General features: G+C 38.6%; 1 protein-coding gene across 14 annotated transcripts in view; it reads left to right on the top strand.

The window, feature by feature from the left end:
* Nucleotides 1-13,994, top strand: part of fbrsl1 (fibrosin-like 1) — a 763,594-nt gene that overhangs the window by 478,202 nt on the left and 271,398 nt on the right. The gene's annotated exons all lie outside the window — the stretch shown is intronic.

Here is a 13,994-nt window from a genome sequence, read left to right as displayed (position 1 = left end):
CTATCTCCTTCCTGTACCCCGATTCATCATGGTTTGAGATACGGCCTGCTACGGTGGGTATCATCTGCAAACTTGTAGATGGAGTTAGAGCAGAATCTGACCACACAGTCATGAGTATATACGGAGTAGAGTAGAGGGCTGAGGACGCAGCTTTGTGGGGCACCAGTGTTGAGAATAATCGTGCTGGAGATATTGCTGCCTATCCTCACTGATTGTGGTCTGTTAGTCAGAAAGTCAAGGATCCCGTTACAGAGGGAGGTGTTGAGTCCCAAGTCTTGGAGTTTGGTGACGAGTTTGCTTGGAATTATAATATTGAAGGCAGAGCTGTAGTCAATAAACAATAGTCAAACATTGGTGTCTTTACTGTCCAGATCCTCCAGAGCTGAGTGTAGGGCCAGGGAGATGGTGTCGGCTGTAGACCTGTTTCAGCAATAGGCGAATTGCAGTGGGTCGAGGTTGTCTGGGAGGCTGGAGTTGATGCATGCCATGATCAGCCTCTGAAAGCACTTCATGTTGGTGGATTTCAGAGCCACTGGTCGGTAGTCATTAAGGCATGTTGCCTTGCTTTTCTTTGGTACTGGGATGATAGTGGTCTTCTTAAAACAGGTGTGTTACGGACTCAGTGAAAGTCCCTTTAAGATAGAGAGTGTGTGTGTATGTGTGTGTGGGGCGTGCTTACGTCAATAGAAAATAAAGGACGTAATGACGTTGTTGAAGAAGGCAGAAGAAGAAGGAGAGAGAGAAGGGAGAGAGACACCAGCCTGCTTGTTTTCTCTATCGATGGATGAGAAACAATAACTGTGTTTGCCACTGAAATCCATGTATGGAAGTTGGAAGTAATCCAGTGGAGTTCACTTTGTTGCTGACCTGTAGAAGGAAACAGGTATTTGTATGTGGACGACCACGGTTCGGATGCTTTTCGGGGTGAGGAAGTCACTACCGAGTAAACACTGAAGTGTCGTTTGGGTTCCATCGTGGAACATTTGGATTTCGTATGTACTCTCTCTATGTTTTTCTACATCTACATCTTATCTTCAGACAACGGTGGTTGTTGAAGAAGCCCTTGCTCATGTTTCACCTTATGGCTTGCGGAACTGAACTTTAAGAACCATTCAGGAACTGGGAGTTTTGGACTTTGTCACACACACACACAAAGAGTTTAGTTTTGGGGTTAACGTTCGAGGTTTAACATTCTTGAATTCTAACATACTAACATTTTTACTTTTATTTTACATATTGTCATAAGTAGTGATTAATAAAATAGTTTTTAACACTGAATCATGCTCAGTGTGTTTCTTTTGTTGCTGGTTCGTGACAGGTGGGAACCTGAGATTGAAGCAGGGAGAGGTTAAATATGTCTGCAAATACTCCCACCAGCTGAGCAGCACAGGATCTGAGCACATGGCCAAGGACACCATCTGGGCCAGATGCTTTCCTCATTTTCACTCTTCCTGTTCTGTGAGTGGTGAGCATAAGAGAGAGAGAATGAGCAACTTTCATGCTTTTAAATTTTGTATTGCAAAACTCATCTCAGACTGCTAGTAAGATGTTAACTTCTTGGATAATGCATCGTATCCCAGTTCCTCCTCTGAATTATCTCTCATTTAATGAACGTGAATCCTGTTTTAACTATGAGTCAATTTAGCATTAATTCAGGGTTTCAAACAATAAATTCAGGATGGATTGAAAGATGCTTAATTATTAATCTCAAAATTTGAGTGCATCTAAATATGAGCATTATTTGAGTATTCAATTTTTTCTTTCCCCTCAACACTTTCCCTCAGTATCCATGTTGTCCTCAAGGGGGAAAAAAGTGTAGATTATTGTACTGGAGGAATCTTCCTTGTTGCTGTTTCTTAGTAAATAAAGCACAGTACTTAAGGGGAATTAATGTTCTTTCCATCTCTGAACTTCTAGCTTTTTTTTCCAATTATATAGTTTAACCAAAATAGAGAAGAAACAGTGTAGGACTATCAGTTATAACTATTAGCTTGTTGTAAAATGCAAAAATCAGAATGCTGGAAGAACTCCCCAGGTCAAGCAGCATCTGTGGAGGCGAAAGGTGTAAATTGATGTTTCAGATCGAGACCCTGCATTAGGACTGAGAGGGAATCCACAGATACTGCCTGACCTGCTGAGCTCTGCTGGCATTCTGTTTTATATTCCAGCATTTGAAGTCTCTTTTGTCTTTTGTTGTGGTTCACTGCTGTCCTTCAGGGAAGGAAATCTGGCATCTGGAGAGGGAATCTCTCTCTGCCGTGATTTGATGGAAAGACATATCTACATTTCTGCTAAAGGTTTTCCTTTAATCCTAAATTGATCTGTGCATAGTACGTAAAAGTGAGTACCAGCCATTTTCTAGTATCTTACCCAAGTGAGCCTAAATCAGTGAGTATTGGCGGAGTGTCATATCATGGTAAGCTTGGCAAGTAAGCACATTTTCCAGCAGAATTAATTAGCAATCTGATTGCATTTCCTCTGCCCGCCCCTAGTCCTGAGAATCATTTGTAGGCATTTCTACACATTCTTGCCAGCTGATTCAATGCCAGCTAGAAGCTGAATTTGCAGGTACAACAAAATACTGCAGTTGCTGAAAATCTGAAACCAACATGGAAAAAGTCTGGAATACTCAGCAGGCCAGACAACTTCCAGTGGGGAAACTTGTGTCATTCCACATTTAGGTTTTCCTTATAAGGAAGCTTAAGACCTAAAATGTTGAATTGCCCAATGTCTGTTTTCCACAGATAATTCCTGAACTGCTAAACAGTTATTTTACTGCTGGTGTTGGTTGAAGTTGATCAGTGTATATTGTTTTTAACCATCTGAGCCACTGAGATAACTGAAAGTTCCATGGAAGAAAATTAGATTTCACATTTTTGCCCGGGATGATATTAACATTCAACTGCTAGTGCAATGAACTATTGATGACAGGTTAGTATCTGTTTTATCCATATTTTGCTGAACAGTTGGTCATAGTTCATTTTGTGACAACAAGCCAGCAACTGAAGAGTTTTGACTTGATAAATATATCATTCTGAATTCATTCTGAAAAAATTTTAATTGTTGGAACTGAGGAAAATCTGAAGAATGGGAGTGATTCGTTTGATGGTGACATAAAGCAATTGATGTATTACATTCAGAGAAAGGTTCTCTATTCGTCTTCAAATTACAAGTTAGTGAAAGGCTTAAAAGCAAACGTTATTTTTTTCCATGGAAGGAGCCAAGACTGAACTATTAAAGGGAATAATATTGACAATAAAGTGATGTGGATCCTTGCCTTTCCTGCCTGTTTCCTAACATGTAGCTCGAAAGTGAAGATAGGTTTTTTAAAGTAATTAACTGGAGGCTGAAAGTTTCTATTGAAAGAACTCTTTAGAGGCTTTAGTATGGTCCAGCTTTATAGCAAAGCTATTTATTTAGCTTTAAATCATTCAGCCAAAAATATACCATGTAATGATGGGGAACCACAACTCTTTGCAATGAATATCATTAAAAAAACATCCTTCCATGATTACTTAATGTATTATCGGTGGAAAAATTTTCAATTCCTTATCCTGCAAATTTATCTTTGCTTGGAAATGCAAATGTGGCAAATATATCATTCAGGGAAAAAAGTTCTGAAGGAACTAATTGTAATTGTAACAACATTGTCACATCACCCCACACCCCTCCTCCAATCCTCTTCCTGTAATCATTGTGCTTTGGGAAAATTTTGGCAAACTTGCCTCCAGATAGGTGATTAAAACCATATAAAATGGGCACTGAATATATACTTTGTTAGAACAAAAAAGCTGAAATTGGATTCACATTGAGGGAAGATACTTTAAAAAAAACTGCAGTAATGAGAAAAATATGCTCAATTAAAGTATGGATGTTAGTGTGAGTGCTTTAATATAATTATTCTTCATGTGTAAAACAAAAGTTTAGTTTTATAAACATGCTAAAGCAAAAAAAAAGTTATTGAGCAATATAGCAGCTGTTTGTTCTGATATTGTTTACATTTGCTTTCTATAACGAGCTCTTGAAGTTGACAATTTTATAGCACTCATAGTAAAAATTTACAAGCCAATGGAGAAGAAAGTAAACTTTTATGAGCTTCTTGAAATCCCGATGTTGGTGACAATTGAGTGAGTTGGTGAGATGAATAGGATGAAGTGCCTGCAAATTTTCTGGTTAAAATCCTGACTGCTCTTAGACAAGTAGAAGGTACAGTGTGACTCAAATAGGAGTGGCTGGATTACTTTGGAGGGTGATTTTCTTCTTAAGTAATGTTAATCTAGAGGAATGGGTCAATGAAATCTAAATCTGATGGATTCCACAAAGGATGAGGGACAATCTCTACCAGGTTATAACTGTACCAGGTTACAGCTTCTAGAGCTAAAGATGAAAATCTTTTCTCTTGGCATTTGTTCCCATTTAATTGCAAAAAATGTTTATTCTTAGTGCTGCTTTCTGGATCAGGCTGATTTGTTTACTTTCATGCCTGGTATGACTGTGGTTGACAAGGCCAGTATTCATTGCCCAACCAGGATTATGAGAAGTGATGGTGAATCCCCTTCTTAAACCACTGCTGTCCTTGAGATGAAGACATTTCCTCAGATGTTAGGTAGGACATTCCAGAATTTTGACCTAGCAACAATAAACAATTAATATATTTGTCAGGTTTTCTTTTCCCAAGTCTCTTTTTCTCCCCAGCTCAGATCTTGTCTGTTTAAAACTTCAACTTATTTTACTTGTCATTCTTTCTATTCTTTGCCAATATATTTTGCCCTTTTATCCTTCCCATCCTGGAATTGCTGGCTTATATTGGTGTATGGATCCATAGATATCCTTTGGTGCTTTCTGGTTAATATTTATGATATATTATCAGGGTATTCAACTAGCTAGGACATCAGAACCAAAGTAATCAATTTTGTATCTCATCCATATGCCAGACAGCCAAAGCTACCTTTCTAGCTAACATCAGAGAAACACACTTTAGCCTGTTTTTCCAAAGCCATCCCTGATGGAATCACCCAATGCAACTTAGACCATGGACCAACCTTGACATTTTCAAAGGGACATATGTAAGCTATCGAGAGATACAGCACAGAAGCAGACTCTTCAGCTCACTTCATCCATAATAGCCATCAACCACACAGTAACACTATCCTACACTTAATTCCATATTTGTAATCTTTTCACAATCCCATCAACTACGCCTAGATTCTACCACTCACCAACATAGTAGGGAAAATTTACAATGGGAAATTAACAGATTGAGATCATTAGTTTTTGTTTACTGTAGCCAGAATTTGATTAGAACATTAGTTATTAGACAAGTCGTCCCTACAGAGAAACCCTGGCTTTGGAAACTTATGTCTATCAGAATCAAATTTATTACCACTGACGTGTCATGAAATTTGTTGTTTTGCGGCAGCAGTACAGTGCAAGACACAAAGGCATAAAGATTACAATAAGTTACAAAAATAAATAAAAATTCTTTAATGTGACGCAGAAGCATTTCCATAGAGACTGAAAACTGTTAAATCCTAAGAATTTGATAATCTACATCTTAGAGTTTTGAAAGAGATGGTTGTGGGAATATTGGTAACTTCACTACAACAGTAATTGGGAAGATGCTCAAATCTATAGTAAAAGATGTGATATCAAGACACTTAGAAATTAATAATGTGAGTTAGTAGAGCTGACATGGATTTGCAGAAGTGAAATCATTGTACTTTGAGAATGTATCTAATAAAGTAGCTGATGGGGACCCAGTGGATATGAGGATTTTCAGAAAACTTTTGTTTAGGTCCTGCACAGGTGTTTGATGAACAAAGTCAGAGCACATGTAATTGAGGGGAAGTACTCGTGGAATGAAATGAACAGATGGAAAACAGAATTAGGATTAAATGAGTCAATCTCAGCCTGGCTGACTCTGGATAGTAAGGTGCTGCAGAGATCAGTGCATTTGGCCTCAATTATTCAGTGTATATCAGTAATTTTGCTGAGGGGACCAAATGTAAAATTTCCAAGTTTAATAATGACATGAAATTAAGTGGGAATGTGCACAAGGAAGATAAAGATGCAAAGAGGCTTGAAGAGGATATAGACAAGCTAAGTCAGCAGGTGACAACATGGCTGACGGAGTACCATGTGCAAAAATGTAAGTTTGTCCATTTTGGTAGTACAAAGAGAAAAGCAGTGTACTTTGTAAATTGTGAGTGATTGGGCAGTGTCTTGGTCTCCGTGCGTTCAAGTGGCTGAAAGCTGACCTGAAAGTGCAGCAGGTGGTTAGGATAGTAAATGGTATCATGACCTTTATTACAGGAGGATTTCAGTACAAGAGTAAAAATGTCTTACTGCAATTAAATATGGTCCATCAGATAACAACTGCAGTTTTGTGTATATTTTTGGTTCCTTAGCTGGAAAAAAAGGACATGCATGCCATGGGGGAATTGCCAAGAAGATTCACTAGACTGGTTCTTGGGATGGCATGTCTGTAATATATGGAGTGATTGAGTAGGCTAGCCCTCAATTTATTACAACAATGAGAGGTGACTTCATGGAAACATACAAAATTCTTCAAGGGCTTGACATCATAGACGCAGGGAAGATGTTCCCTCCAATCTAGGGGGTCACAGTCTCAATATAAGGGATAGGCCATTTATGACTGAAATGAGAAATGCCTTCCTTCATAGGATGATGAAGCTTTGGAATTCTCTGTCCAAGAGAGGTGTGAAGGCTCAGTAATTGAGTTAATTCAACTGAGATTGATTTGTTTCTGGATATTATCGGGCACAGATAATATGGGCATGGCAGGAAAATGGTGCTGAGTTAAAAGATCAGCCATGATCTTGCTAAAGAGAGGAGAGAGCTCAAGGGGCAAAATGGCCCACTCTTGCTCTTCTTTCCTATGTTCTTATAAATGGGCAATATCTTAAGAACCAATTGTTTCTCCAAAAATTAAACAGTTGACAGATCTAAGTCTAATTGTGTCTGTAACATAGCATAGGAGAGTAAAGATTAGTTTGTTGTTGGCTAACTTAATGAAAAATACTAATGTTGTGAGAAAGGTTCTTTGGTCTCGGGAGTCCTTAACTAACTGCCCTGAAGTAGTGCACAGCTTACCTCAACATCCTCGGAGACAGAGAGAGAGGCAGAAAACCAAACATGCAGCACTTCTATACTGCTGGGGGGCTGGGTGGTCCAGCAAGGACAAAGGTGTTTTAACTGGGCCAATGGTAGGTGTGCCCAGGAACAAAGGTGCTTGCAAAGACCAATCCAAGTGGTCCAGCAAGGACAGAGGTGTTTATCTAATGGGGTGGAGCCAAACCTTGATTGACAGTGGTGTCATCCCAGCCAGAGGGGTCAGTGTTGTCACGGTCACATGACAGCCATGACTTTTACACTACAACTACCAAAGTAAAGTACTTCAGAATCTAGTTGTGCTGTTGAGCAGTCACTAATCATTCCAGGTTTCCAAGAATGTTTTAATAATTTGCATTTTGGTGCAGTTGTTAATTAACAACTATCCTAACAGGTTCAGTACTTCAAACCCGTATATTCAAGCACAAAATCTGTTATCGTTTTATACTCAGAGGGTTAATCCTTTGAGGTCTACAGTAGCAATTCTGCCTGAAAATGAAAAATATCCTCCTATATAATCTCGTTATATCTCACCAGTGACAGTGAGTTACAGCATTTCTTTCATGAATGTGAAAGACCCATTACTCATGAATGCCACTGGAGCAAGAGAGTTATGGTGGTCTTTTACACATAAGGAATGACTAGAAGTCCCTGATTCTACTCAAGTGATATTTGAGTACAAACCTTAAAAGAAACAAGCTGATTTTCTTAATGAGCTCTGGAGCACCATTCTCAGATCTGCTGTACTTTTCACTTCTCAACTAGTCAAATGGATTCATGAGAACTTGAATTTTCCACTTCAGTAATGCTAGCAAACTCTGTAGTCTTTGCCCCAGCCTGTGATTTTCAGCTATCAGTTTCAGTTTCCTCAAAACTCACAGGCTGTAGGTACGTAATTTCCTGATGTTCGTTCAGGAATGATGTAGTATAAAATTCCATTTGGGCAATCCATCATACCAAAATGCTACTTTGAATATTATTGAAAGGTGTGGGTTAGCCCTTTTAAACCTCTCTGGTTCTGTCATTTTGTAACAAGATTCCATCATTTGTTGGCTAATGTACAACAGGACAACAGTTGGTAATAACAAAGGATATTGAAAACTGAGAAAAAATGAGATATATTTTGATCATTTTAGCTGAGAAATTCATTGTGAAAATAGAAGAGTACTTGCAACTGTATTGAATTAGTGAAAAGAGCTGCAATCAGCTGTACAGAAATAGCATATTTGGTTAAATATTTATACTTAACAAACTACATTGCACTTACTCTATATTTTTGTTCTATATTCAAAGAAACATAATTAAAATGAATAATCCATGCTGTAGGTTCTCAAAGAAATATGGTTTGGTTCATTTATATAATTTCCATAATAATACAGCTGTTACGTACATGAAAGATTCTTAACATTATAGGTAACTGCTAATTATACATAATTCTCCAGTATTTTATGATGGCTCAGGGACTGAACTGGGCATTCACTAATTGCTAATGTGACTTTATGTGGAGAGAAGCAACCTCAATTTGACTAATAATCTAGAGAACAGATATCCTATCATCATACTTAACGATTTGGCTCAGGAATTTCAAAGCTGGCTAATAAATTTTGTGATGAGTTAATATTTATGGATAATGAGAAGCAAAACCAGCTTTCTATTTCCAGTCCCCCTTGCAGTCCACCAGACGATCAACCGTAAGTTTTGTTTTATTTATTCATTTTACAGGATCACTGACAAAGCCACTAGTTATTAGCCGTCGTAAATTTCCGTTCAGAAGGTAGTGGTGAGCTGCCTTCTTGAACTGCTGCACACCTTATGGTAAAGTTCTACCAAAATGTATTTGGGTAGGCAGTTCCAGAAATGTAAACGCAGTGATGTATTTCCAAATCAGGATGGTGTATAACTTGGAGGAAGCCTGCAGGCAGTGGTGTTCTTGTCCTCCTTGGGGTTGAGATTATGGATTTGGGAGGAGCTTTCAGAGTAGACTGGGCATGTAACTTTAGTACACTTTGTAGATGGTACACATTGCTGGCCACGGAGGGAATGAATGGTTGGGATGGTACACGGAGAGTCAATCTACCAGGCTGCTTTAGCCTAGATGCTGCAGTTATTCAGGAGAGTTGTTGACACTGAACTCATCCAGGTAAATAGAAATTCCATTTTGTTCTTGACTTGTGGTTTGTAGGCTGTGGAAAGACTTTGTGGTGTCAGGAGGTGAGCTGCTCACTGCAGGATACCACCAGCCTCTGACTCACTCATATAGATGTGACTCATATATTTATTATATTTACTCATGTATACTCATATATTTATGTGGCTCATCCAGCTGAAGATATTAGTTGTTGGAGATTTGGCAATGGCAACACCATTGAGTGGTAAGGGGAGGTAAGTAGACATAATCACATTGAAGACAGTCACTGTCTGCCATGTCTGTGAGGTAATTGTTACCTGAAACATATCAGCCTATGCATGAATATTGTCTAGGTCTTGTTGCACATAAACATGGGCTATTTCATTTGCTGAGGAGTTGTGAATGGAATTGAATATTGTGCAATCATCAGCAAACATCCCTACTTCAGCCTTGTAATAGCTAAAGATGTTGGGCAAATATCTTAAGGAATTCCTGCTGTAATGGCCTAAGGCTGGGATGATTGATCTCCATCACTGACAGCCATCATCCTTTGTGTGGGGTGCAACTCTAACCACTGGAGTGTTTTCCCTTTGATGCCCATTGGCGTTTTACCAGGGAATTTTGATGCCACATTTAGTCAAAGGCTGCTTCGATGTCAAGGGCAGTCACTCTCACCTCACCTCTGGAACTCAGCTGTTTTATCTATGTTTGGAACAAGGTTGTGATGAGGTCTGAAGCAGACTAGTTTTGACAAAACCCAAACTGAGCAGATTGGTGAGTTTACTGGTGAGTAATTTCTGCTTGTTGGCACTGTTGATGAGAGCTTCCATTGCTTAGCTTATGATTGCAAGTACATTGACTGATAGTAATTAGCTGGATTGAATTTGTCCTGCTTTTTTTATACAAGACATACTTGGACACAAGTTCACATTGTTGGGTAGATGCTAGTGTTGTAACTGTACTGGCACAGCTTGGCTAGAGACACAGTTAGTTCTGGAGCACAAGTTTTTAATACTACCCCTAGAATGTTGTCTGGTCCCATAGCCTTTTCTGTATCCAGTGCTATCAGCCATTTCTTGTTGTTACATGTTGTATGAATTGATTAGAAACTGGCTTCTGCAATGGTGAGGATATCGGGAGGAATCTGATATGGATCATCTAATCAAATTTTATCATAGTGGGAATGATAATATCATAGTGGCTTTCTCTACCACTTCAGAGGTCATTTAAGAGTCAACCATAAGGGATGATTCTGGAGTCGTATTGGTATTGGTTTATTATTGTCACTTGTACCGAGGTACAGTGAAAAGCTTGTCTTACAAACCGATCATACAGGTCAATTCATTACACAGTGCAGTTACAGCGAGTTAGTACAGAGTGCGTTGAAGTAGTGCGGGTAAAAATAATAACAGTACAGAGTAAAGTGTCACAACTACAGAGAAAGTGCAGTGCAATAAGGTGCAAGGTCACAACAAGATAGATCGTGAGGTCATAATCCGTCTCATTGTATAACCGTTCAATAGTCTTATCGCAGTGGGGTAGAACTGTCCTTAAGTCTGGTGGTACATGCCCTCAGGCTCCTGTATCTTCTACGCGATGGAAGAGGAGAGAAGAGAGAATGTCCTGGGTGGGTGGGTGGTCTTTGATTATGCTGGCTGCTACACCAAGACAATGAGAGGTAAAGACAGAGTCCAAGGAGGGGAGGCTGGTGTCCGTGATGCGCTGGGCTGTGTCCACAACTCTCTGCAGCTTCTTGCTGTCCTGGGCGGAGTAGTTGCTGTACCAAGCCGTGATAGATATCTTATCAAAAGTGACCAATGTCATTTACATACAGAGAACAAAAAATACATTTTCTATTGTGATGTATAGCAATAATTTCAGTACAGAATGATTCAGCAATCTAAAGACCTGAATCAGCAATCCAGAGACATGAATTTCTATGTATGCCAGATGGGGTATGGGTAACAGATTTCTTACCCTGAAGGATATTGGTGAGCCAGATGTGTTTTAGACATTCTGCTAGCTTTGTAGTCATCATTACTAAGACATTTTTTTCCAAATTCCAGAGAATGAAATGAATTTAAATTCCATAGTGGGATTTGAATTCATGTCTCTGCATTGCTGATTCAGGTCTTCGGATTGCTGATCTATTGGTAGAGAATCATTCTGTACCGAAATTATTGCTATACATCACAATACAAAATGTATTTTTTGTTCTCTGTATGTAAATGACATTGGTCACTTTTGATAAGATATGTATGTTGTAATTCTGCTCTGTAGAGTTTGTTCTGCTTATTGGGCCACATAAGATAGAAATGAGAATCAAATGATATGGTGCTGTTCCCCGGGGGCACACGGAGACGGACATCAACTCGGTGAATGACGCCCTTCGGTCTGCCCAAAACTTGTTGGTCTCCCAGCACTGTGAGATGTCCGTAGGGGAATGCTGCCGACTGGCGTATTCCAGGCTGCAGGAGTACGTGCTGAGGGACACACTGAAGTTGGGTGCAGCCAACGCAAGGGCTCGGTGGGGAAGGATTACAGTTTAGGGTTCTTCTGCCACAGGAGAGGGAGGGGCGGGGTCAGGCAAGGAAGCCCCTTAAATAATGTAAATATGGGATTGGGGTATCACCCCAGGGAGCCACACGAGTGGCATCGGTGCTGTGGTCCTTTTTAAAAAGGTAACACTAATGATTGATCCGTACACAAATTTAAAGGTTTGCACTGTTTTATTGTTGTATATAGTTTGTTTCTTTTTATGATGAATAAAGTTTATTTTGGAATATTTAAAAAAAATTGGATTGAAGGAAAGATCTGGTATGTGAAGTCATTTGGATTTTTTTGCTAAATCTGATCATAATTGCAAAATGTATTGAAGTCTGTTTCACAATTTGCCACAGCAGGATTTAAGCTTGTGACTTTGGTGTGCTTGTCTGTTATTATAACCACTACGTCACTGCCTGGCCCTTTTCCTCCACTAATGTTCAATGTCTGGTTTGCATATGATAAATGGCCACTTGGATGAGGTAGCAGTTGATGTATACGAATAAGAATAGGTTGTAATCCCTCCATGATCAGATAATCTGCCAACATTCGTCCAGATGAAGAATAGCCAGTCGGGCAAGGTAATAGAGGACAACTGTTCCTTTGAGGTTGTACATGAGAATGACTAAGTGCTTTGGTATGAGGGCAGTTTGTTGCACTTATTGTGGTAAAAAAAAGACTGTCATTTGCCCAGCCAGACACTGATGTCTTTTCAGTTTTATATTTTTTCCCCACCCCCTAACAGCAACATCCTCTGCCCATGTTCAACAGTCTTTTAAAATGGAAGCAACCAAACTTTTTTTAAACTCAGACTCTGTATTTTTCTGCAATTTCATTGACACAATTGCCAAGAAAATTTTGTCACTGGAGTATTTGAACAATAGTAACTTACATGACTGGGGTTGGAGAACATGATGAGAAATGACCTTTTCAATATGACTGTAGATTTGAAAAGATCTTATAATTTGATTTCCAGGAGAACATTTCTCAGAGTATTATTGAAAACTCAATAAATTTGATCTCTCAAGGCTGACACCCACAATCCCCTTGGGCTAGTGGCAGATATGATGGCAATGCAAGGCTTTCTTATTTTAGCAGATATTTTTAATTAGAATGTGGTCTGCATCCCAAATTGAATATTGAGAACACAAATGAAGGTTAACGCTTTCATATTATTGTTGAAATTAGTTACAGTAAATTCATTTCTCTACTAGAATAATCTAGAGTGTTTGTGGAAAAGTGCTAGTTTCATTATGTAGGAAAGATATTGAAAACTTTCACAATGCTGTGAAATGTGCAAACCTGAAGGTATTGAAAAATCATGCATAAAAGTAGATTAAAATTCTTTATCATTGAACATTGGAGATGACATTAATCATATTATCCTTAATCAATACAATGTATTTATCACATTTCAAATTGTTAACACAATATCCATAAGATACTCTGAGAAAGAGCAACACTTTGCAAGCATCCCTATTTTCATCTATCAACCTTTCTCTATGAATGAAATAATTTTAACTAAGTACCTTGAAGACAATACACAACCCCACCCTAGTGTAACAAATAAGCAAGTTGAATGGTATGGAAAGAGAAGTTTTAAATATTTAAATTATTTCCTTTACGTAATTTGTAAAGTTAAATACATAGCCATTGAGTTTTAAATTGACTTAATTCAAAAGTTCTGGATGAATATTTTTCTCCAGTGCCTGAAGATTTTAATAGTGGTAGGATTCCAACTAATCTAAAGATCTGTGAGATTTAGGAGGATTTTTTTTATTTTTAACAACATACTGTCAGCTATTTAGAGTTAGAACCCTTCAGATGTGAAATCATTAATGCTACTGTAGGCGGTTATCTACATAATGTATTCTGGCATTTTTGTCTTCATGCAAGACTATATGCATAATGGTACTTGTAAATGCTGTCATATCTTTATAACTGCCAAACAACGTTTCTCCTTCTCATTCCCCATCTGCGTAATCTATTCAGGAGGGTGAACAGTGATGCACATACTTATACTTGTTTCCACATTTGTGCTCTGGATGAACCTACAGGCGATGCATCCTTAGTAGTGTGATTGATAACTCTTTTTACATTGTACACCTCAGCAGGTAATTTAATTGAGAACTTGTGAAGTTTGTGGTAGGTGATTGGATTACCAACCCAGAGGTTGTTAACAAGCCTTAAG

This window comes from Pristis pectinata, chromosome 17 (assembly GCF_009764475.1).
Source record: "Pristis pectinata isolate sPriPec2 chromosome 17, sPriPec2.1.pri, whole genome shotgun sequence".
Taxonomy (NCBI): Eukaryota; Metazoa; Chordata; class Chondrichthyes; order Rhinopristiformes; family Pristidae; genus Pristis; species Pristis pectinata.
The sequence above is the reverse complement of the archived record's forward strand: the minus strand, read 5'-3'. Positions and strand labels throughout refer to the sequence as shown.